The following is a 23,345-nucleotide window of genomic DNA, read 5'->3' on the forward strand; positions in this document are numbered from 1 at the left end:
TGGCATAATTCAAACGGGAAAACCTCACAGTCATTCCAGCTTTCTGGAGCTCCATGATAACATTTGGTAACAGCTGATAGGATGTATTCCACACATTGTATTATGGAATTTCTTCAAGGAATTGCTAAAATATATGGAGTCAATTATTTTGTACTACTCCTACATATTTTATCTAGATTAGATTCTAGACTGCCAATAGATCTATTAAATGGCTCTGGAGATTTAGCATAGTAACTCTTCCGAACCTTTGATCTCAATGGCAGAAATGGAAGAAACTGCATTGTCCAGTGTTGATTGTAGCCACATGTGGCTACTGAGCACCAAAATGTTGGTAATCTGATTGTAAATGTGCTAGAAGTGTAAATACATGCAGGATGTCAAAGACTTGGTATGAAAAAGAAAAAGGAATGTGAAATGTCATAATTTTCATACTGATGAATATTGATGTATTTTGGATCTATTAGAGCAAATATATTAAGATTTATTTGACCTGTTTCTTTTAACTTTTTAATGGAGATACTAGTATTTAAAATCAAACATGTAGGGGTGCCTGGCTGGCTCCGTCAGAAGCACACAGGACTCTTGATCTTCTGGTCGCGAGTTCGAGCCCCACGTTGTGCGTAGAGATCGCTAAATTAAATAAACTTTTAAAAAATCACCCAGGGAGTGCCTGGGTGGCTCAGTGGGTTAAAGCCTCTGCCTTCTGCTCAGGTCATGATCCCAGGGTCCTGGGATGGAGCCCGCATTGGACTCTCTACTCAGCAGGGAGTCTGCTTCCTTCTCTCTCTCCCCGCCTGCTTTTCTGCCTACTTGTGATCTCTGTCTGTCAAGTAAATAAATAAAATCTTTAAAAAAAAAATCACCCAGGTAGCTCACATTTGTGACCTTCACCGTATTTCTATTGTACAGTGCTGCATGAGATATTTACTGTGAAGTTTCCTGAATCCCTATTCTTTTTAAAAAATTATTTTATTTTTTAAATTCCGGTATAATTAACATACACTTTGAATTCCTGTTCTTTTGACTCACTCGGAGTTTCAACCAGCACAACAATATTGATAAACCCATCCTTACGGCTGGCTATGGCTGTAACTGTGTAAAGGCTGATGTGTGTCATTACTGTGTGCATCTTCAGTTCTCCGTAATCTTTTGATTAATGGGGAGGTAATGTGAAGATATCCAGTGTATATTCACTGGAAAGTGCACATCGAGAGAGGGGAACATCATGGGAATGTCACAAACAGGGGCAGCAACAAAACAAAACCCACAGTAAGTTATCCTGCACCGCGTGTGATAATGGCACCAGCGAGTCCTTTTGTTGACCGACCTGTGAAGGTCAGCCTTCTAGGTGTGCATCGAGCTGAGATCTGCGGCTGAGCACCACTGTGTACCGCCCGGACACTCGGCTGGACATCTGGTGCCGTTGGATGAACCGAGCGGCGGTGGCGGCGGTGCGGCTGGAGCCGCTCCAGGAGGGACCAGGCACCGCGAGCCCGGCGGGGGAGGCGGGGGGAGGCGGGGGGAGGCGGGGGTGCTGGTGGGCGGAGAAGGAGGAGGAGGAGGTGGCAGAGGCGGCGACAAAGGAGGAGGTGATAGCATCCGGGGCCGCGACGCCGGAAGATGAGGCTGGCGGCCACTTCCCTAAGCCCGGAAAACCCCGGAGTCACCGCCTCTGCGCGGCCGAGCCCATTCCCCGGAGCCGCTCCTGCCGCCCTCTTGCTTCCGCTCGGAGTGACCGGGTCCCGGGGCTGCGCGTCCGCGCGCCTCCCGCCTGACCCGGGGCTGGGCTTCCTCGTCAGCTCGCTCCGCAAAGCCGGGTTGTTTGGAAAGGACCAGTAAAATAGATCAAACTCTTGGCTAGCCAGACTAAGGTAGGAAGGAAGAGAAGGAGGAAGGGGAGGTAAAATAGTAGCGATGATGTAGATAAAAACAGATCTATGTGAAAAGACTTTAAAGAGAATCTCGTGTGCAACAAATGTGAATATATAGAAGGAATGATGGATTTCCTGTTAAACTATAAACTACCAAAATTGACCCAAGGAGTAGAAAACCGAAGAGAGCAGTAACGAGAATGAAAAGTCAGCCGGTCCAGTTGCTTTTATAGCAACGTTCTAGATAACCTTTAAGAAACAAATAATTTTAATGTTATTTGGTCCCTTCTAGACCAGTGTTTTTCAAAACATCTCTAGTGAAGGACCCGTTTCTTAAAATATTTACCATTATTGTGGAGATATGCTTTTGTAAAATTTAATAAGAATATTAGAGAAATGCAATAAGCAAAATGCAAGCTCAATTTTTAAATTTTAAGATTCATCGGAAATAAATTACATTTCATTAAATATACTCAAAACCAATTTAACGTAGGGACAAAAAACTAATTACAAAAACGGCATGCATTGTTCATGGATGAGTCCAGCGATCACTGCTTGGATGTCATAGCGATGTTTAATCCTGCATTTCTGTACTTATCCCGTCATCCGTTGGTAACCATCAGTTCAGGGACTGGCACCAGTTCTCAGACCACAGAAACAGATCGAAGGATCCCAGATTAACTTTTTAAAGTTAGTATAGCCTTACATATGGTTATGATACTAAAATATTTGCACAAAATATACGCATAGAAATTCCAAATAAGATCTTAATAAACGGAATCTGGCAGTGTAGCAAAGAAATAATATACCGTGACCAAGTACAGTTTATTTCAGAAATGCAAAAATGATTCAACATTAAGAAGTTTATCAACATAATTTACAACATGAAACAATTAAAGGAGAAAACCCATAGTATTATGTTAATAGAAACTGAAAATGTATTTAAAAACTCAGCAGCCATTTTTTTTTTTAATGTAGGCTCCAGATCCAGGATGGAGTCCAACACAGGACCGTCAATTCCCAACCTTGAGATTCAGAACTGAGCTGAGATCAAGAGTGAGATGCTCAACCATCTGAGTCACTCAGTGCCCCTTCAGGAGCCATTCTTAATAAATATTTCAAGTAAAATAGAAATTTATTTATTTTTAAAAATAGAGATTTAAAAGAAACTACTTAGATATGATAAAGAAACTACTTACTAAAACTCAATAACAAACATACTAAATGATAAAATAGTAAAGTCATTTTCATTAAAATCATGAATGAGAGAAGGATACTGTCACCACTATTCTTCAACATCGTTTTGGATGCTCTAATTTAGAAGATAAGACAATGAAGTATTATGTGTAGCCTACTGTTAGTTGTCTTCAAAATTCTGTTCTCCCCTTCTTCCTTAGAAATATAGTTTCAGCTATGGACATGGCTGAGAGACAGTAATTTCCAGTTTCTCCTGAAGCTCAGTGCAGCCATATGACTGTGTTTGCACCGGTGGAATATGCATGGATGTGATGAGGTCAGCCTATCGCTCAGTTGCTTAAAAGGAAGTTGTTTATCCTAGACTTTTCTCCCACCCTGTTCCTCACCGTTTGGAACAAAGATTTAACTGTAACTCCACTTCAGCCATGCAGATGAGTAGAACACTCCAGTAGATGCCAGGGCAATAAGATGAAAGGAACATGGATCACTGAACAACCTGGAGGAGAAGGGTATTTGTTTCACCTGTCCGGACTAGTCAGCCACTATGTAAGAAAGAAACTTCGATCTTATTTATACTTATTTATTATATTTCTCTCTCTCTTTTTCTCCCTCTCTCTCAGGTGTGTTCAGCTTTTACCACAACTAAAATGGTAGGAATTCACATTAGAAAGAATATGCAAAACTTATCCTATTTATTTTTGACTTGTTATTATTTATATTTAATTTTTAAAAGATTTTATTTTTTTAAAGTAATCTCTGCAGTAAACGTGGGGCTTGAACTTACGATCTAGAGATCAAGAGTCACATGCCCTACTGACAGAGCCAGTCAGATGCTGGCCAAATTATCTTATTTAAACAATTGTATCTGTAGAAAACTTACTGGATTCTAGTTTTACAAAAAGTACAGAAGTAACACAAGTTTTTGGTGAGATGTTTAACTACATGAAAATAGGCAAAAACCAATAATATTTCTTTATGTTATCAATAACCAGCTAGAAATAGTAATGGGAAAGTATCCCATTCACAACACTGATAAAAATTTCAAATACTTAGGAATGAGGGGTGTGTGGCTGGCTCAGTAAGTAGAGCGTGTGACTCTCGATCTCAGGATTGTGAGTTCGAGTCCCATACTGAGGGTTGAGATTACTTAAATAAATAAAACTTAAAAAAATACTTAAGAATGAGTGGAAGAGGAAATACACAGAATTTATATGAAGAACAGTGTAGCTTCTTTTCTTTTTTTTTTTAAAGATTTTATTTATTTATTTGACAGACAGAGATCACAAGCAGGCAGAGAAGCAGGCAGAGAGAGAGGAGGAAGCAGGCTCCCTGCCGAGCTGAGAGCCCGATGCGGGGCTCGATCCCACAATCCTGGGATCATGACCTGAGCCGAAGGCAGAGGCTTTAACCCACTGAGCCACCCAGGCGCCCCAAACAGTATAGCTTCTTATTGAAGAAAATAAAATAAGACCTGAAGAGGGTGCCTGGCTGGCTCAGTCAGTGGAGCCTACAACTCTTAATCTCAGAATTGTGAGTTCGAGTCCCATGTTGGGTGGAGAGAGTACTTAAAAAAAAAAAGATCTGAAGAAATGGAAAGGACATAATATCATAAGAATGGTAATCTTCCCCAAATGACAAATATAATGTAATTCAAATAGGACTCTTATAAATGTCTCATATTATTTAATTAATCATAAAAATTAATATTTTATTTATTCTTTTAAATGAGTGAAATATTCATATGGTTCAAGTTCAGAAGCTACAAGAGGCATACAGCGCTCTACACCCCTCCCCCACCCTCCCCAAGCCACTCAGTTATCTTCTGCCTAGACAATTTAGGTCACAAATTTCTCCCATTTACTTTCAGAGATATTTGAATCATTTTTTTCCACAGTATTCACACTGTTCTTTATATTGCTTTGTCTTAACAATGTAACTTTGAGATGTACCTAAAGAGCTTGCTTCTTGTTCCCTTGTGAATATAGAATTAGATTTTAGGGATATACCACTGTTTAACTAGTTCTCTGTTGATGGATTTTAATATTTTTTTTATTTTATTTTTCTGATGGACTTTAATATTTAAAATACCTTATCAATCTGCTTCTATTACAGTGTTTCAATGAATAGCAATGTATATATGATTTGTATATTCCTAACTATATATGTAAGATATATTTCTAGACGTAGAATTTCTGAGTCAAGCAGCATGTACATTTTAAATGTTTGTACATGGTGCCAAACTACTCTCCAAATAAGTTGTATCAATTTATATTCCTACCAACAATATATGAAAGTGGGTGTTTCCCTGCATTCTCACAAAAATAGCATTTTGTTAAACTTTTTGGTCATTGCGTATCTGTGAAGTATGGTTTCATTTCACATTTTTCTAATTATGATGAAGTTTGAACATGTTTTCATAAATTGAAGAGCCATTTATATTTATGTTTTGTGAACTGCATACTCATATTCTTTGCCCTTTATTCTACTGGGTTGTTGCTCATTTTCTTGTTGATTTTATTGTGACTCTTTATATGTTATAGAAATTGGTCCTTTGTGAGATTAGTTGCAAGAATATTTTACCAGATATTAAAGGTATATAGAGTCACCGTAATCAAAATGTACTGGTTCCTGTACGGTACCTATACAGGAATAAAAACCTGATCAGTGAAATATACTTGTCCAGAAACAAAATCCAAATATGCATTGTAAATTAATAGATAACAAAAGCAGCAGTTTAATTAAATTGTTTGATAAACTGGGGGCGCCTGGGTGGCTCAGTGGGTTAAGCCGCTGCCTTCGGCTCGGGTTATGATCCCAGGGTCCTGGGATCGAGTCCCGCATCAGGCTCACTGCTCAGCAGGGAGCCTGCTTCCCTTCCTCTCTCTCTGCCTGCCTCTCTGCCTACTTGTGATCTCTCTCTGTCAAATAAATAAATAAAATCTTTAAAAAAAAATAAAAAAAAAATTGTTTGATAAACTGATGTTGGCACAATTGGCTATCCACATGAAGGAAAACAGCGATGCCCCTATATCATACCATATCAGAAATATAACTCAGATGAATGAATAATTTTTAATAAAATTATTTTAGAGTCCAGAAATAAGCCTATTCACATATAGTCAATTATTTTTTAATAAAATTATTTTGAAACAATTTTAGATTTCCTGAAAAATAGTGAAGATAGTATGGAGTTTCCATATACCTCACACCCAGTTTCTTTTATGAACATCTTACATTAATATAGGTGGTACATTTGTCATAATTTTTTCATAGAACAGCAATATGGATTCATTTTTATCAAATGAAGTCCATACTTTATTTAGATTTCCTTAGTTCTACCCTAATGTCCTTTTTCTGTTCTGGGATCCCATCCAGGTTACCACATAACATTTAGTAGTCATATTTCTTGTCTCTTTTTTATTGTGATAGTTTCTCAATCATTGCTTGCTTTTCATTAGCTTGACAGCTTTGAGGAATGCTGGTCAGGTATTTTGTAGTATGTTCCTCAGTTGAGGTTTGTCTTCTCGATATTAGACTAGTGTTACAGGTTTTGAAGAAGACCACCATAGAGGTAACATGCCATGTCATCACATATTAGCAAAGAAGACATATTATCAAAATAACATAATTGTTCCTACTAACCTTGATCACCTGTTTGAGGTAGCGTTTGTCAGTCTTCTCCACTGGAAAATTGTACCGTCCCTCCCCCCCACCGCCTATGCTCTACCTCTTTGGAAGGATGCCACAATGCACAGTCCACATTTAAGTAGTGGGGAGTTATGATTCACCTCCTTGAGGACAGAGTGTATACATAAATTATTTGGAATTCTTCTGAGTGGGAGATTTGTCTCTTCTCCCCTATTTCTTTATATAACCATTTATTTATAACAGTATGAATCTATGGATATGTTTTGTATGCTTATAATCTAACACAACTTTTTCTTGTTACTTAAGTTGTTCCAGCTTTGGTTATCAGGAGCTCTTTCAGTTTGGCTCCTGTGTCCCTTTGACATACCTTCACCGTTGTGGATTTTTTTGAAGATTTTATTTATTTATTTAGAGAGAACAAGCAGGGGGAGGGGAATAGGGAGAGGGAGAGAATCTCAAGTAGACTCCCCACTGAGCATGGAGCCCAACGTGGGGCTCAATGTCATGACCTTGAGATCATGATCTGAGCTGAAACCAAGAGTTGGATGCTTAACTACTGTACCACCCAAGTGCCCCCTGAAGGTAGATTATTTGAAAGGATTTTTTAAAAGTTTATTCAATTCTATTTTATTTTTAGTAATCTGTACACCCAGTGTAGGGCTTGAACTCATGACCCCAAAATCAAGAGTTGCATGCTCTTCCAACTGAGCCAGCCAGGCACCCCTGAAAGTAGATTTTTGTCAGTGAAAATACACATACCTTTTGATTAGCAATCCTTAGTTTCAGAGTCTATCTTATATAAAAAGAAGTACTGGTTCATTAAGCTATATGTCTAAGAATGCTTATGGCAGCATTGTTTATGGAGGCAAATCTGGAAACTACCTGAATGTTTAGCAGTAGGAGAGTGGATATGGATATCCATATTATGGAATTTGACACAGCTATTAAAATATGAATTATATATAATTTATTGGTCTGAAGAATTTCCATAAAGCCTCATAAAATGAAGAAAGTTTATTGCAGAACAGTGTGTATGGTGTGAGTTTTTGGGGGGGTAACAACCAACAACAATGGCAACAAAACCCCTCCATATGTGGATTTTTTTAGTAGGAACAGAGGCCAGAGAGGAGATGGGTTAGGTTGGGTTTCCTCACTTTGAGACACCGAGGCAAGCCTTTGGGTACAAATAGTCTATTTGGGAGGTGATAAGCATCAATAGGGAAATAGAAAAGTGAGGCAGGGAAGGAAGGAAAGCAATGCAAGGTGCATTAGTGAGGAGGTCTGTTTCAGGCAATTGGGTCTCAGTCCTCCTGGGGATCTCTAGGTGGCTGTGGAACACACCTCAAGGTTGTCTTACCTGGGGAAGAGGTGAGGAAGCTGGCACTATTTCCTGCCAGTCCTGTCAGGATGGCTGGCTTAAGGGAGTTTCTGAAGCTTCCACTTAGCCATTTCTATCATAATGGCTTTTACTTGTTGGGTGAGGGATAATTTGAGGGTTCTTCTAACTACTGAATATGTATCTTCCAATAATACACCCAGGGACTAGAGAAATGACCACAGAATGGGTATGGATCCATTGGCTTCACTGTAAGACTTGGGCCAAGCCTCCCCTTTCCTACCAAACCTCCACATATCCCACTCTAACAGAGGACCCTGAGATGGTGCTTTAGATTCCCTGACATCAGCTCCTTAAATATTCCCTTCCCCCAACTTTACAGTCACACTGATGAATGACCTAGGTCCTGTGGAAGCAGAGTTGCTGGAATCATAACTGTATATATTTGCTGTTGCTTTGCAGGGTCCTTCCTCAGCAGGACTTGGCCTTTCTTCACTTGATCAGTTCTGGGTCTGAGAAACTGCTCAGGGATGGAAACTTGACAAAGGATCATGATTTTTCCACTGGGACAACTGACAGGCTACTGTTCAAGTAGTCTTAATTTGTTTATCTTTATTTTTTTAGTTTTATAAGAAATACTCTTGCTGGTTTCTGTTATGAGCTGCATTGTGTTCTCCCAAAATTCATATGTTGAAGTCCTACTGTGACATATTTGGAGATAGGGCCTTTAAGGACATAATTAAGGTAGAATGAGGTAATTTGGGTAGGCCCGAATCCGATATTACTGGTGTCCTTATAAGAATAATAAATTAGGGTACAGACCACACAGAGACTAAGGAGGCAACCATGTGAGGACCCAGTGAGAAGGCGGCCATCTTCAAGCCAAGGAAAGAGGCCTCAGAAGAAACTGACCATACCAACAATTTGACCTTGGACTTCTAATTTCTAGAACAGTGAGGAAGAAACTGACCCTGCCAACAATTTGATCTTGGACATCTAGCTTCCAGAACTCTGAGGAAATAAATTTCTGTTCTTTAAGCTGCTAAGTCTGGTATTTTGTTATGGCGCCTCAAGTGAACTGGTATAGCTTGCCATCTGTATCGTTCCCAGGAATGCCATAATTTATTAGCCATCTCTACAGCTCCTCGCAGGTCAGAGCCCCATCTTTGCCATTTCAGACTTGGTGTCTATAACAGTTATTACACTTACCTAACAATTAACTGCTGCCACCTGGCCTCTGCTATTCTAGAGTCCTATCATCCCCATTGACTCCAAGGAGCCTAAATTACATACTAGTCTTCCCTATCATGAACCCAGACCCATAGAAGACAACCACCATGGAGCCTTTCAACAATGCCAGTAACACATTCCTTATTGCCTTAATAAAAAAAAAGAGTCCTCTGGGCCTTTCCAGCGGACACCATCAACTAGTGTGCCTTCTGTTCTTACATAAGGAAGCCATTCTAATTTCCCCACCCCTCTGAGCTTTTTAACCCTTCTCTCAGAACTCTGTCAAGGCAATTCCAACAACTCCACTTCATTTACTATATAGGATTTGCTGTTTCAAGGAGCCATTCCAGCAGCATACTAGGACTGACTCCAGGTATCCCTGCCAGGATGTGAAATCCTGAGTCATGGGAGAGTGTTCCAATATCAAAAACTCTTCCATATCCAGTTTTATATTTTTTCCCTGGCGCAGCACCCTCAAGATCCATTCCCAGGTTTATTTTCTCAACTCCAGCAAGTATATATTCACTAAGTCCTACAACTATTCAGTGAATAATCTCTTTTATCTCCTACCAGAAAGGATATTTCTCTGCTTGGGCCATACTAAGGATTGTCCCTAAAAGAAATATGCTGAGGTGGGGGCAGATCATAAGGAAGACAAGCATCATCCTCTTCTGTCACTCTATCATCTCACAACCAAATCTGGAACTGATTTTTAGCCTAGCCTGCCCCCTTTCTGGAAGAGATGAAAAAAGATAAAAGTTCCTAAAGTTTTCATCTTTCAAGTGCTAGAGCTATTGCAAGAACCAGCTCATTTCCTTCCATTTGTATATCTTATCCCAATCCAGTATAGGCGAGAGTCTCATCAGTTGTCATTCTACAGCATGCTAGAGATTGCCACCACCCTACTTACCAGCAGTAATGAGGTCTTTGTATTCCTGTGTTGTATGAGTAATCCAATTCCAGAATCCCATCCTGAAGGTCTACTTCAAAAGACCACTTCTGGTACAGCTGTCTTACTTTGGGTGAAACAGATCCTCAGATAAGTATTTGAGAGCAAGTGGTTTATTTGGAAAGTAATCTTACAAAGCCAAGGAGCGAAATGGGGGAGTGAGACAGGGAAGACATGGAAAACAATACAAGGTCTGTTAATGAGCAGGTTAGTGCTGTGGGCCACTGGGACTCGACTCTGTTGGGACCTCAGGAAGACAAAATAAAACAGGCCTCAGGTTTTCCATTCAGGAAATAAGGAAGCTGGGATATTTTTCTTATATTCATGTTCATCACTGAGAGGTTTGCTCTTATGGACCTTAACTCCCTGCCACTTCTGGCTAAGCACACCCCTGTGGCCAGCAAGTCCTTGGGCAGAGTCACAGGTGCCAGCAATAAGAAGTCATTGAAAGAGAAACGACGAGTGCCTAGGGAAAATTGGGAGGGGCATCAACACAGGATGTTAACCTTTTCTTTATGTACACTTGTGTCCTTTTTTTTTGTTGAGGTGAGCCTGTGCCCTGTGCACTGGTTGCCAAGGGGCAGGAAGATGAAAGATTTCCTCCTTTAGACTTTGAAGTGGGTAGTGCAGTCCACCAAGGCTGTACACACTGGGAATTCCTCCCCAAATAGGAAGGGGAATTGGATGTTGGACAGAAAAAAAAATTCCACTATGCACACATTTCTTTTTTTAAAGATTTTATTTATTCATTTGAGAGAGAGAGAGAAAGAGAGCATGAGCAGGGGGAGGGGCAAAGGGAGAAACAGATTCCCATCTGAGCAGGGAGCCAGACATGGGGCTCAATCCCAGGACCCCGGGATCACAACCTGAGCCAAAGGCAGACACTTAACCGACTGAGCCACCCAGGTGCCACCCACTATGCACACATTTCATTATCGAGTTAGGTGTCTGTGATATGTGATGTTCCCTCATAGCCATTTATACCATCTTGTCATTCAGAGACGTTTTTGTCTGCATGTAACTGGGTAATCACAAGAGCTGAAAAGTATGGGTCTATGTTTTGTTTGTTTGTTTTTGTTTTTTTTTTTTCCCCTTACAGAACTAGAAGGCTGGAAGTCAAGGGTGGCTGGCATTTCTTCAGCAGCTCAACCATATCAGGACTGATGGCTGCGCAGTTCTCTTGGCCTTTCCCTTAGTGTCACTGGATGACTTCTACGGCTCCACATTCAAGAAAAGAATAAGGTAGGGCGCCTGGGTGGCTCAGTGGGTTAAGCAGCTGCCTTCGGCTCAGGTCATGATCTCAGGGTCCTGGGATCGAGTCCCGCATCGGGTTCTCTGCTCGGCAGAGATCCTGCTTCCCTCTCTCTCTCTGCCTGCCTCTCCATCTACTTGTGATCTCTCTCTGTCAAATAAATAAATAAAATCTTAAAAAAAAAAGAAAAGAAAAGAATAAGGTAGAAGAGGGAGGGATGATACGTGTGTCAGGCAAGCAATAGTTTTCCCAAAGAATCCATGCATGAGTTTCCTCTGCCTGCTATAACAAAGTTCTGTGAATGTAGTGGCTTAAAACAACACAAGCTAATCATCTTACAGTTCTTTTTTTTTTTTTCATCTTAACAGTTCTTGATGTCAGAAGTCTGAAATGGGTTTTGCTAGGCTAAAATCACAGTATCAGTAAGGTTGCCTTCCTTCTCTGGGCTCTATGGGAGTACCGGTTTCCTTGCCTTTTCTAGCTTCCAGAAGGTGCCTGCATTCCTTGAGTGGTGGCCTCCTTCCATCTTCACGGGCAGCAATCACATCACTGTGACTTCTGCTTTTTGTCATCACATCTCTGACTTTGTGTCCCCCCCTTGCACATTTAAGGATCTTTGTGATGATATTGGGCCCGTCTGGATAATCCAGGATACGCTCCTTCTTCTTCTCCTTCTCCTCCTTCACCTTCTCCTTCTCCATCTCCTTCTCCTCCTCCTCCTTCTTTTTCTTCTTTTTGTTTCACAGTTTTATTTAAATTTTTGTTTGGTTAACATATAGTGTAATATTGGTTTCAGGAGTAGAAATTAGTGATTTTCTCTTCCACTCAGGGCTTATGCTCCCTCTCCTAAGGTTAACTGATTAGTAAGCTTAATTCCATTTGCAACCTTAATTCTTTGCCATGTAACCCAACATATGCACAGTTTCTGGGGATTGGGATGTGATTCAGCAGACCATGATTTGCCTCCCACAATCCACTTTTGTCTCATTGGCCAAAATTCTAGTTGGAAGGAGGCTTGAGAGTGGGAGTTGGATTAGTTGAACAACTGTCTGCCATACCTTGCTCTCACTTCTTGAAGTTTGTAATTATATGTTTCTTGTGTGATTTTTCTCTCATAGTAGATCCTTTATGCCATGAGAATAAGAACCGTGTCTGTTTTGCCTACCATTGTATTTTCAGCATATAACACAGTACTGAATATATAGTGGCAGCTCAATAAATTTTTAGTGCATAAAGAAATGCATGAACAAGTACACAGACACAAACCCACACACACATATGTAAAAGCATACTGTAGCATTTTCTGGACCATAGCCAAGAAATGGAAGCAATCTAGCTGTTCGTCTACAGAAAACTGGTTGTACAAATCATTGATTTTTAAAAAGTAAACGTCTGGTACATGTCTACAAAAGAATATTCAGCCTTCATAAACAATGAGACCGATCTTAAACGTAGGGACATGAAAGGATGTTCATTATTTATCACTAAGGGAAAATGCAAGTTGCAGAACAGCATGTATTATATGATTCTATTTGTGTGATAGAGAATAAAATGAAGCTTATTGCCCTTGGGAAGGAAGAACACAAGGAACCAGAAAGAACAAAGAGTCAAATTCTTGGCCTTGGATTGTTCTGGGAACCCACACCAAGCACATTCCTGTCTCATGGTCTTTGCACTGATTGTTCAAAGAGGAGTAATACTCCTCCCTCACATATTAACATATTGATATTAGTTAACATTAATGTTAATTTATTAATAGCTTGCTCTCCTCTTTCATTAAGTCTCTGTCCTGTGTCGTGTACTTAGAGAGGGCCTGACTTGACCACCCTGTCTTAAATAGCATGCCCTATCACTCTCCATTCCTGCAATCCATTTTATTTTATATGACATTATCTATTTAATTGTTTATTTTTTTAAGTTTATTTAAGTAATCCGCCCCCCCGCCCCCCCCCCCCCGCATGGGGTTGGAACTCACAATCCCCAGATCAAGAGTCTTGCATCCTCTACTGACTGAGCCAGCCAGGCACCCCTTGTTTATTGTTTATTCTATTGCTTCTTCACTCAAATGTAAGCACCAGGGGGCCGGGGGGCCTAGGTGATTCTGATGCAGGTTGCTGGAGTACCTCAGTTTAGGAATCACTTCTCACTCACAGAGCAGCAATTCTCAAGGTGTGGTCTGCAGACCAGCAACAGCAGCATCACCTGGGACTTGTTAGAAAGGCACATTCTGAAGCCTCATCTACTGAGTAAAACCCCTGGGAGTAGGACCCAGCAGTCTGTTGTTAAGAAACCTTCCAGGTAGTTCTGATGCCCACTCAAGTCTGAGAACCACTGACTTGACTTTTCTTTTTTACGCGCCACTCCCTGGATCTTTTCCCAGGGATCTTTTCCAGGTGGAAAGAGGTTAACTCTCCTCCTTACTCTTTTCTCTATGCTGCTCCTAAGAATGTTCTGAATAAGATAGAAATGTTGAAATTCTGTGTTTAACTTACCTTAATTTAACTTAAATTTTTCTTGAACTTTACCCTCTAGAAAAGGAGCTGACAGCATTTTTGGCTTTGTGAACCACAGAGTCTGATGCAACGACACAACTCTGCCTTTGTAGTGGGAAAGCAGCCAGAGACAATATGTAGATGAAGGAGCTTGGCTGTGTACCAATAAACTTCATATATGGACACTGAAATTTGAATTGTCAACAATTTGGTGGCATAATGTGTATATAATATGTTATTTTGCGTTTCTCTGATTACATTCATTGGGCCTCTTCCGAGAAATGCTTGCCCATTTCTTTTGCCCCCTTTCCTATCAGCTAAAGGGAACTATTCCAGTGGGCAGTACCCTTGGGTATTCCTTTTCTTTTCTTTTTTTCTTTTAAGATCTTATTTATTTATTTGACAGACAGAGATTACAAGTAGGCAGAGAGGCAGGCAGAGAGGTGGGGGGAAGCCTTCTCCCTGCTGAGCAGAGAGCCAGATGTGGGGCTGGATCCCAGGACCCTGAGATCATGACCTGAGCTGAAGGCAGAGGCTTAACCCACTGAGCCACCCAGGCACCCCAGGCATTCCTTTTCTACGGAGGGAGCTGAAGCCTGGTATATGGACATACACAGTGAATCCTGAAAAGTGGCAAGTATCTTGGCTCATTGGAAGTGTAGAAGAACAATGTTGCCATACCAGTGGCAAGGATATCTGGGAAAGAGATATGTAGATGGGCCCCTGGTGTTTGTTCCCAGTGTGCATATCTTTGTCTTACATTAATATTCACCAAAGAGCATCCACTGCAAAGTAGATTCAAAACCAGCCAGATGGATAAGCCAAACTTTCTCTTGGTCACCATAGTACTTGTGCCATGGGGCCCCGAAGAGATGGTTATGCAGGCAGGTAGGGAGGGAGGCGATGTGTGGGTCCAGCAGCATGGGCTTCATTTCTCCAAGGCTGGGTTAGCTACTGCCACCTGCTGAGTGCCCAAGAAGCCAACAGCAGAGACCAATGGTGAGTCCTTTATACAGTGCCGATGACCAAAGGGACACTAGCCAGGCATCTTATGGTCTTAATTCCATTAGACCCCTTCCACCTTGGAAGGGAGAGTGAGTTGTCTTTGATGGAATCGACACATATTTCAGATTTGGGTTTGTTTTGCCTGCCTGTACTGCCTCTGCCCAGGCTACCGCCTCCTCATTTGCTTCACAGGTTTCGCTCTCCAGTAAATGCTTTGCATCCTAACTCAATTTCAGCTTTGGCTTCCTAAAGAATGCAATCTGCGACAACCTCTTTTCTAGGGGGAAATGAGACACTTGTAATGCGTGGTATGCACTGAATGATGATTACTCAAATTATCAGTGATGGTGGCTTGAAATGGAATACAAGTGGAGGGCAAAGCTTTGGGAAATCAAGTGGCTAGAGCACTTAGTCCCTATGGTGACAGTGATGATTGCAAAGGATGTAGCTAGGGCTAACTGCTTCTGATGATCGTAGAGAGCTTATACAGAAAAAAGGACAAATGGAAAGCCTTGAATGTACAACACAGATCAGAGTGGAAAATCAGAGAGCCTCACTGTCACCATTCAAGTAGTCTTTATTCTCCTGGAACTGTAGGATGGATATGCCTGATAATCATGCCCAGGGACTGATCATAAACATTGCAGAGGTGCAGCACTGATTAAAGGTATGGACTGTTAGACCTCTGAGGTTAACTGATGGGCTCTTCTGGGGAAAGAAAAGGACCCTAACACACTGGGTGGAAATATTTGGGCATTAACAGATGAAGCTGAGAAAAACTTAGCCTCCACGTTTCCCTGAAACTTCCTTGCCAGCAGAAGGATTCGTACATCTTTTGTCTAATGGTACCGGCCTTCTTCTGCTTAAAAACCTTTTGGTGACTTCCATGGGGGCCGTTTTTTCTCACAGGAAATACTGATTCTCCTCAGGATCAACACCCCCAACAGTTCATTGTCTCCTCTCCCATAAGAATCATAGGATTTCAGTATAGCCCTAATGTTCAAGAAGAAGAGAATGTTGAAGTAGATCTATGACATGCAATCTTCTCAGTGCCTACCAGTAACTCTACTCATATGAAGACTGTAGTAGAGTTTCTTAGGATTTTCAGTTTTAAAACTGTGGCAGTCCCAGGAAAATCTGTACCAGCCAGTCACCCTATTGGGAGGACACTCTGCACTAAAGCACTAAGAAATACATTGGGTATTATATGCAACTAATGAACCATTGAACACAACATCAAAAACTAATGATGTACTATAAGCTGGCTAATTGAATTTAATTTAAAAAAAAAAAAAAGGAAATACATCGGTGAGGGGAGCCCCAGTATGGTTGGAAAACTCTATGGAATAACCTCCGTAGGCCAGAGATAATAGTGGGAGGGAGATGCTTCAGTGGAATTGGATGCCCTGATTTCAAAAGGAATAATGGAGTCCTAAAGGGTAAAGTCCAGGTGATGGTGCTTAACTGTCAGAACTAATATGGATGCAACTGATATAAAGCACAAGGATAGAGTGTTTTGACCTCCCTCTCTTGCAGCAGGTGATCTCCATCTCTTGCAGGGAGTGATTGTTTATGGAATTTCCTAGGAATGAAATCGATGTGATATAGAGAAACAGAAAAATTCTAGGTCTGGGCGAAAATTTTGCAGACTCTTGAACTCCTACTCTGTTCCCAGATCTACCAAGCCGGTTCACAGATCTGGAAGTCCTTGATTTTGTTGTTGTTGTTGAGCTCCTTGATTAAGGGGGAGGCCAGATCTCTTTGAGAAAGGACCTTATTGCAATGCTATCACAGATATATACTACAAATCTTCCTCCAAACGTTCCTCAGTCTGAGACCTATGGTCATTTACTAGGAGGCCATAGCCAGGGCAAAGAAAATATCTGGAACTTTCTGAAGGTTATAAGATTTCAGTTCTGAATTGATGCTAATTGTTGGACAGTGTGCCACTGTGGTTTATTTCCAGAATGGGGTCTTAGGGAGTCAGGTGATAAATTAGGTCTTGGTCTGAGTTCATTTCAGTGGGAAATTGGACCCATCATGGCCGAATCACCACATATTATTTTTCTGACTCATGTTCCATGGAGGGAAGGCTCTCATTATAGGAAAGGTCAAGTAGTACCCCCTGGAACTGCATCCCTCGCTACTTTCACCTTTACTGCCAAGAAAGTAAACCAAAGCAACACCAAATTCCTGGGGCAATTGAAGAGATAAGAGCCACCACCAAAGACTCAAACGATGAAATCATGATGACTCCAACCACATGCCCCTATATAACTTGCCTGTTTAGCCCGTGGGTAAAGGCATACAAGTTTTGGAGAATGCTTTTGAATTATTGTTAATTTAATCAGGTTGTGACACCAATCACAACTGTGTTTCTTTTTTTTTTTTCCCCACAACTGTGTTTCTTAATGTGGTATCTTTGTTGGAGTAAATCAACCCAGTCTCTGGCACCTATTGACCTAGAAACTATCATCAGCGGAGATAATCAGAAATAGTTTGTACTGGCTCTCTTACCTCAGGGCTATCTCAAACTATGCTGTTTTCTGTCATAATCTCGTCTAGAAGGAACTTGTCTTTTTATTCCACAGACATAATGCTGGTCCATGATATTGATGGCATTATGCTAATGACTCTGAGGGGCAGGAAGAATCAAGTGTTCTAGATGCCTCATGACCAGAGGATGGGAGATGGGCCCTGTGAAAATCCAGGAGCCTGCTGCATGGATGACATTTCTAGGGGTCCAGTGATCTGGGGAATGCCAGAATATCTCTTCTGAAGTAAGGTAAGTTGTTTCCTTGCACTGACCACCACAAAGAAAGAAACCGATACTTGGTGGACCTCTCTGGATTTAGGAGGCAACATATATTCTACTTGGGTATGCTTCTCTAACCCATTTACTGAGTAACCTGTAAGGATGCCAGTTTTGAGTGGGATCTGAGGCAAGAAAAACCTCAGCAACAAATCTAAGTCTGTGGTAGGTGTTCTATGAAGCCTCAATAGAAGCATCACAGCACAGATTCTTAGGGTGTTGAAGTAAGGCCAGACTTTCCTTAATCGAAGATTATTTTCCATTTGAAAGGCAATGCCTGTATTGCTACCAGGTTCTGACAGTGACTGAATTACTGACCATGAGACACCAGGAGACTGTGTGATTTGATATGGCCATTAGGAAATGAGTATTATCTAATGCACCCAATCATCAAATGGCCATGTGCAGCAGCATTCCATTGTTAAATGGAAACTGTGAATGAAATCAAATCTGAGAAAATTGGGAAAGTAAAAGTAAAGTGAATGAGCAACTAGCTTATACTCACTTAATACTTGCTCCTACTGTATCGCTGGCTCTTGATCAGCTCCTACATATGGCGTTAAGGAGAGTTCTCTATAATCATTAAACAGGCCAAGAAAATGTAGGCTTATGGCTTTACAGATGGGTCTGCATGGTAGGCTGGCACCTGGCAGAAGTGGGTCACAGGTGGCTGACAGCTCTACTCAGGGGTGGCCCCTGAAGACAGAGGTAAAGGAAAATCCTCTCAAGTAGTACATCTAGTTGTCTACTTCGGTGGAAGGAGAAATGGTCTAATATACTGATGTAGACTGATTCAGGGGCAGAAGCTAACATGTTGGCTAGATGGTGAAGAATGTGGAAAGAGAAAGAGAGGAATTTAGTGACAAGGAAGCCTAGGAAAAAGGTATATGCATAGGCCTCTTAGAATGGGTCAGAAGTGTGAAGATACTTGTATTCCATACAATTTCGTCTAGAGGACATCCACTGTGGAAGAGGCTCTCAGAATCAGGTGGATAAGATAACTTAATCTACTGATGTTAGCCTCTTTAGCTACCCTAGTGCTTGCTCAGTAGACCCATATACAAAATGGCTGTGGCAGCTGGGATGGGGTGTATATATGGGGTCTTTTCTCACTGAAACTGATTTGGCTATCACCACTTTGAATTGGTAATCTGCTTATAAGCAGAGACCAAATGCTGAGGCACCAATATGGCACCATTCCTTGGGGGGAACCAGGTAGTTTGGCAGATTGGTTACACTGAACCCCCTTCCATCACGGAGGAGGCACCCACTGTCTTCACAGGAATAGATACATATTCTGAATATGGATTTGCATTTCATGCCTGCAAACTTTCTGCCAGCACCACCATGTGCACTCACAGAATGCCTGATTCATCACCATGGTATCCCACCCAACATTGCTTCCAACAAAGAAATTCAGCTTAGCATGAAGGAAGTGTGGCCATGGGCTTGTCCCCATGGAATTCTTTGGTCTTATCATATGTCTCATCACCCAGAAAAAACTGACTTGATAGAATACTGACATTTCCTGCCAAAGGCTCAGTTATGGCACCATAACCTGCAAGTTTGGGGTACTGTCCTACAGAACTTAGTATATACTTTAAACCAGGGGCCAATATATCATATCATCTCTCTTGTAGCCAGAATCTATGGGTCCAGGATTCCAGAGGTGTGGTGGGATTGACCTCTCCCCCTAAAGAAATATTTGCTTCCTTTCCCTACATCTTGGACTCAGTGGGTTAAGAGGTTCTAATGCCTGAGAGAGAAATGCTTCCATCAGGGAACATGTCAGAATTCTGATGTTTTGGAAACTAACACTGCCCTCTGGCCATTTTGTGTTCTTCATGCTGTTTAATTAACAGGAAGACAAGGGGTCACTGTACAGACCTGGGTGGTTTAACCTGATTACCAAAGGCAGATTAGGTTGCTCCTATGCAATGGAAGCAAGGAGAACTATCTCTAGAACTCAGGGGCTTCACTAGGTTGCCTTTTATCACTCCCTTGTTCAATAGTACTGGTCAGTGAAAACTGGTAACATAGTCAAGGTAAGATTATAAGGATTCAGATACCCTGTGGGGATGAAGGTTTAGATCACCCTACCAGGGAATGTATCCTATCCTGGGATGTATGCCTATGCTAGGCAAGGGAAGCATGAAGTGGGTGGCAGAAAAATTGAAGCTATGATTATCAACTTAGGGCCTGCTTCAAGCTACAGAAGCAGGGACTATAGCAACTATGTTTCTTTTTTTTAAATTTTTAAAAAGACATTTATTTATTTATTTAAGAGAGAGAGAGAGAGAGAGAGAGAGAGAGAGAGTGAGCACGGGCAAGTGCACACAGGGGGAGGGGCAGAGGAAGAGGGAGAGAGAGAATCTCAAACAGGTTCCACTCCCAGCATGGGAGCCCAACGCAGGGCTTGAGTCTACAACCCTGAGATCATGACCTGAGCTGAGATCAAGAGTCAGAGGCCTAACCAACTGAGCCACCCCGGTGCCCCTATGGCAACTATGTTTTATGTTTAGAGCACCCTCTCCTTTCTACTTTTTATGAAAAACACTGGTGGTGGTTAATATTTTAGATTTCATGTGGGAGTATGAATGAATTGACACCCCCCGCAATAATATAGTAGCTGATAGGAATTTGTACATTTTGTTTGAGATCATGGGGATTTCATCTGGATGAGGGGCAAGAGTGGTGTGGAGGTACAAAAGGAATGGTCAGTGCTGGGAATTTTCTGTTTTCCTTTTCAAGGTTCACTTTACATCCTTCTCCACCCACCTCTGTTCCCTGACCCACATTAACTGTATTTGGCTCCCCTGCATTATGGCTCTCAGTAGCTGTCAGCCAATAGGAGGTATTAGCAGCAGGAGATCAGATAGTGGAATGAGGGAAAGGTCAGGAAATTTATTCCCCACATTCTCTCCCTGCAGGGATGTGAGTTGGCAGTGATTCCTCTACAGAAGGCCACAGTTCCTGTTGAATGTTCCTCCCTTATTATTTTATTTTATTTTTCCTTGTTGCCTTAGTTTTTGGTAACCATTCCCTCTCCTTGTCGCTTCAGGCTTACAGGTACTAACATCTTCCAGTGTTGCTAGCCCTGAGGTTCTTCACCATCCATTGTTGATTTCCCTTAATCCAGCTCACCCACATCCTTGTATATGGTTCCTTCATTAAACTGTCTTTAGGGGTGCCTGGCTGGCTCAGCCTGTAGAAAATGTGCTTCTTGATCTCAGGGTTGTAAGTCTGAGTCCCACATTGGGTGTAGAGATTTCTTAAAAATAAAATCTAAAAAAACCCTGTCTTTAATTATCTACTTTGAGTATGTCATCTGTTTCCTGTCAGGAACCCAACTGATACAATTCTTAATATTTGTTTATATATACCTTCTCCCATTTTTGTAATAAGTCTTATTAGACTTTTCAACCAACCAGTTTTGGGTTTTATTGATCTTTTGTATTGGACATTTTGTTTAGTATTTCTTATTTTGAAATATCCTTATTTCTGCTTTCTTTCATTTACTCTGTAACTGTTTTTGTAACTTCTTAAACTGGATGCTTAGCTTTTTAATTTCCAACCTTGCTTCTTTCTTTCTTTTTTAATTTTTATTTATTTTTATTTTTTAATTTTTAAAAAAGATTTTGTTTATTTATTTGACAGAGAGAGAGACAGAAGAGCAGGAACACAAGCAGGGAGAGTAGGAGAGGGAGAAGCAGGCTCCCCACTGAGCAGGGAGAGTCCAATGCAGGGCTTGATCCCAGGACTCTGGGATCATGACCTGGGCCAAAGGCAGATGCTTAACCGACAGAGCCACCCAAGTGTCCCAGCCTTACTTCTTTAATAATACTAAGTTTTAACGACATAAATTTCTTTCTAACTATGACTTGGGCTGCAACCCATAATTTTAAATTCGTTTTCTTTTTCTTAATTAGGCTCTATGCCCAAGGTGGGGCTTGAGCTCACAACCCCAAGATCAGGAATCACTTCCTCAACTGACTGGTCCAGCCAAGTGCCCCTATTAATTTTGATATGTAATAGCTTCATTATTGTCCTGTTCTAAGTATTTTCTAATTTTTAGTATGATTTTTTTCTTTGATATGTGATTTCAAAGTATATTTTAAAATTTCCAAACATAGATGTTTTCTTTATCTTCTTGTTATTGATTTCCACTTTAATTGTGGTGTGGTCAGAAACTGTGAACTGTTTGAGACCGAGTCTTTGAAATTCATTGACATTTTTTTTAACCTAGCATATGATTAATTTTCATGAATGTTTCATGTGCTGGATCACTACTAAATGACATATTGTTTTTGTATGAGTTAGGAAAATGTGCTCTTTCTTCCAGATAGATGTAACACCATACCTGAGCGCATGGTTTAGCAAGTGGAGCTTAGGGTGGATTTTGACCCCCACCTGTTGTCCCCTTGACTAGGTGCTTTTGATCAGTGAACAATCTGTACATGGTGACTTGTTCATGTGTTCTTGTAAAGAATGTTTATTTTCCAGTTGCTAGGTACAGTGTTCCTTGTATATCTGCTAGAACAAGCTAGTTCATTTGATGTTCAAATTTTCTTAATCTTTACTGATTTTTTTGTCTGCGTCATCTATGAATTTATGAGAGAGATGAACTAAAAACTTACTGTGTTGGTGGTTTGTCTATTTCTCCTTGTATTTCTGTTAATTTTTGTTTCACATAGTCAAAGCAGTTGAGTACATTCAAGGTTAGTATTATTACATTTTTCTGTTGAATTGAAATTTTTAAAAAGATTTTGTTTATTTGACAGAAAGAGAGAGAAAGCGAGAGAGGGATCATAAGCGGGGGAGTGGGAGAGGGAGAAGCAGGCTTTCCCCTGAGCAGGGAACCTGATGGGGGGCTCGATCCCAGGACCCGGGGATCCTGACCTGAGCCAAAGGCAGATGCTTAATGACTAAGCCACCCAGATGCCCCTGAATTGAAATTTTTATCAATATATTGTAACCTTCTTTATTTAAAAAATTTTTTAAAAAGATTTTATTTATCTGTCAGAAAGAGAGAGAGCACAAGCAGGCAGAGAGAGAAGCAGGCTCCCCGCTGAGCAAGGAGCCGGGCATGGAACTCTATCCCAGGACCCCAAGACCACAACCTGAGGCAAAGGCAGTGGCCTAACTGACTGAGCCACCCAGATGCCCCTTAAAATTATTTTTAAAAGATTTTATTTTTAAGTAATCTTACATCCAGCATGGGTCTTGAACTTACAACCCCAAGACCATGAGTTCCATGCTCTACCAACTGAGCCTTATAACTTTCTTTAAATCTAGTAATTATTTTTCCTTTGAAGTATGTTTTGTGTGATATTAATCTAGCTATAACAGCTTATTTTTTGTTGATCATACTATTTAACTGTGTATTTTTTTCCATCAATTTTACTTTCAAGCTTACTGTGTGTGTGTGTGTTTTGGGGGTATCTCTTAAAAATAGCTAGACTTTGTTTTTAAAGATTTTATTTATTTATTTGACAGAGAGAGAGAGTGAAAGATCACAAGCAGGCAGGCAGAGAGAGGGGGAGGCAGGCTCCC

General features: G+C 40.9%; 1 long non-coding RNA gene across 1 annotated transcript; it reads left to right on the forward strand.

Moving 5' to 3' along the window:
- Window positions 1-1,574: 1,574 nt before the first annotated feature.
- Window positions 1,575-9,095, forward strand: LOC125091579 (uncharacterized). The gene is made up of 4 exons (XR_007124684.1): window positions 1,575-1,871; window positions 2,850-2,993; window positions 3,269-3,614; window positions 8,515-9,095. It is a non-coding gene; the product is annotated as an uncharacterized LOC125091579 (long non-coding RNA).
- The last annotated feature ends 14,250 nt before the right edge of the window (window positions 9,096-23,345 follow it).

The sequence above is a fragment of the Lutra lutra genome, chromosome X (assembly GCF_902655055.1).
Source record: "Lutra lutra chromosome X, mLutLut1.2, whole genome shotgun sequence".
In the NCBI taxonomy this organism is placed as follows: domain Eukaryota; kingdom Metazoa; phylum Chordata; class Mammalia; order Carnivora; family Mustelidae; genus Lutra; species Lutra lutra.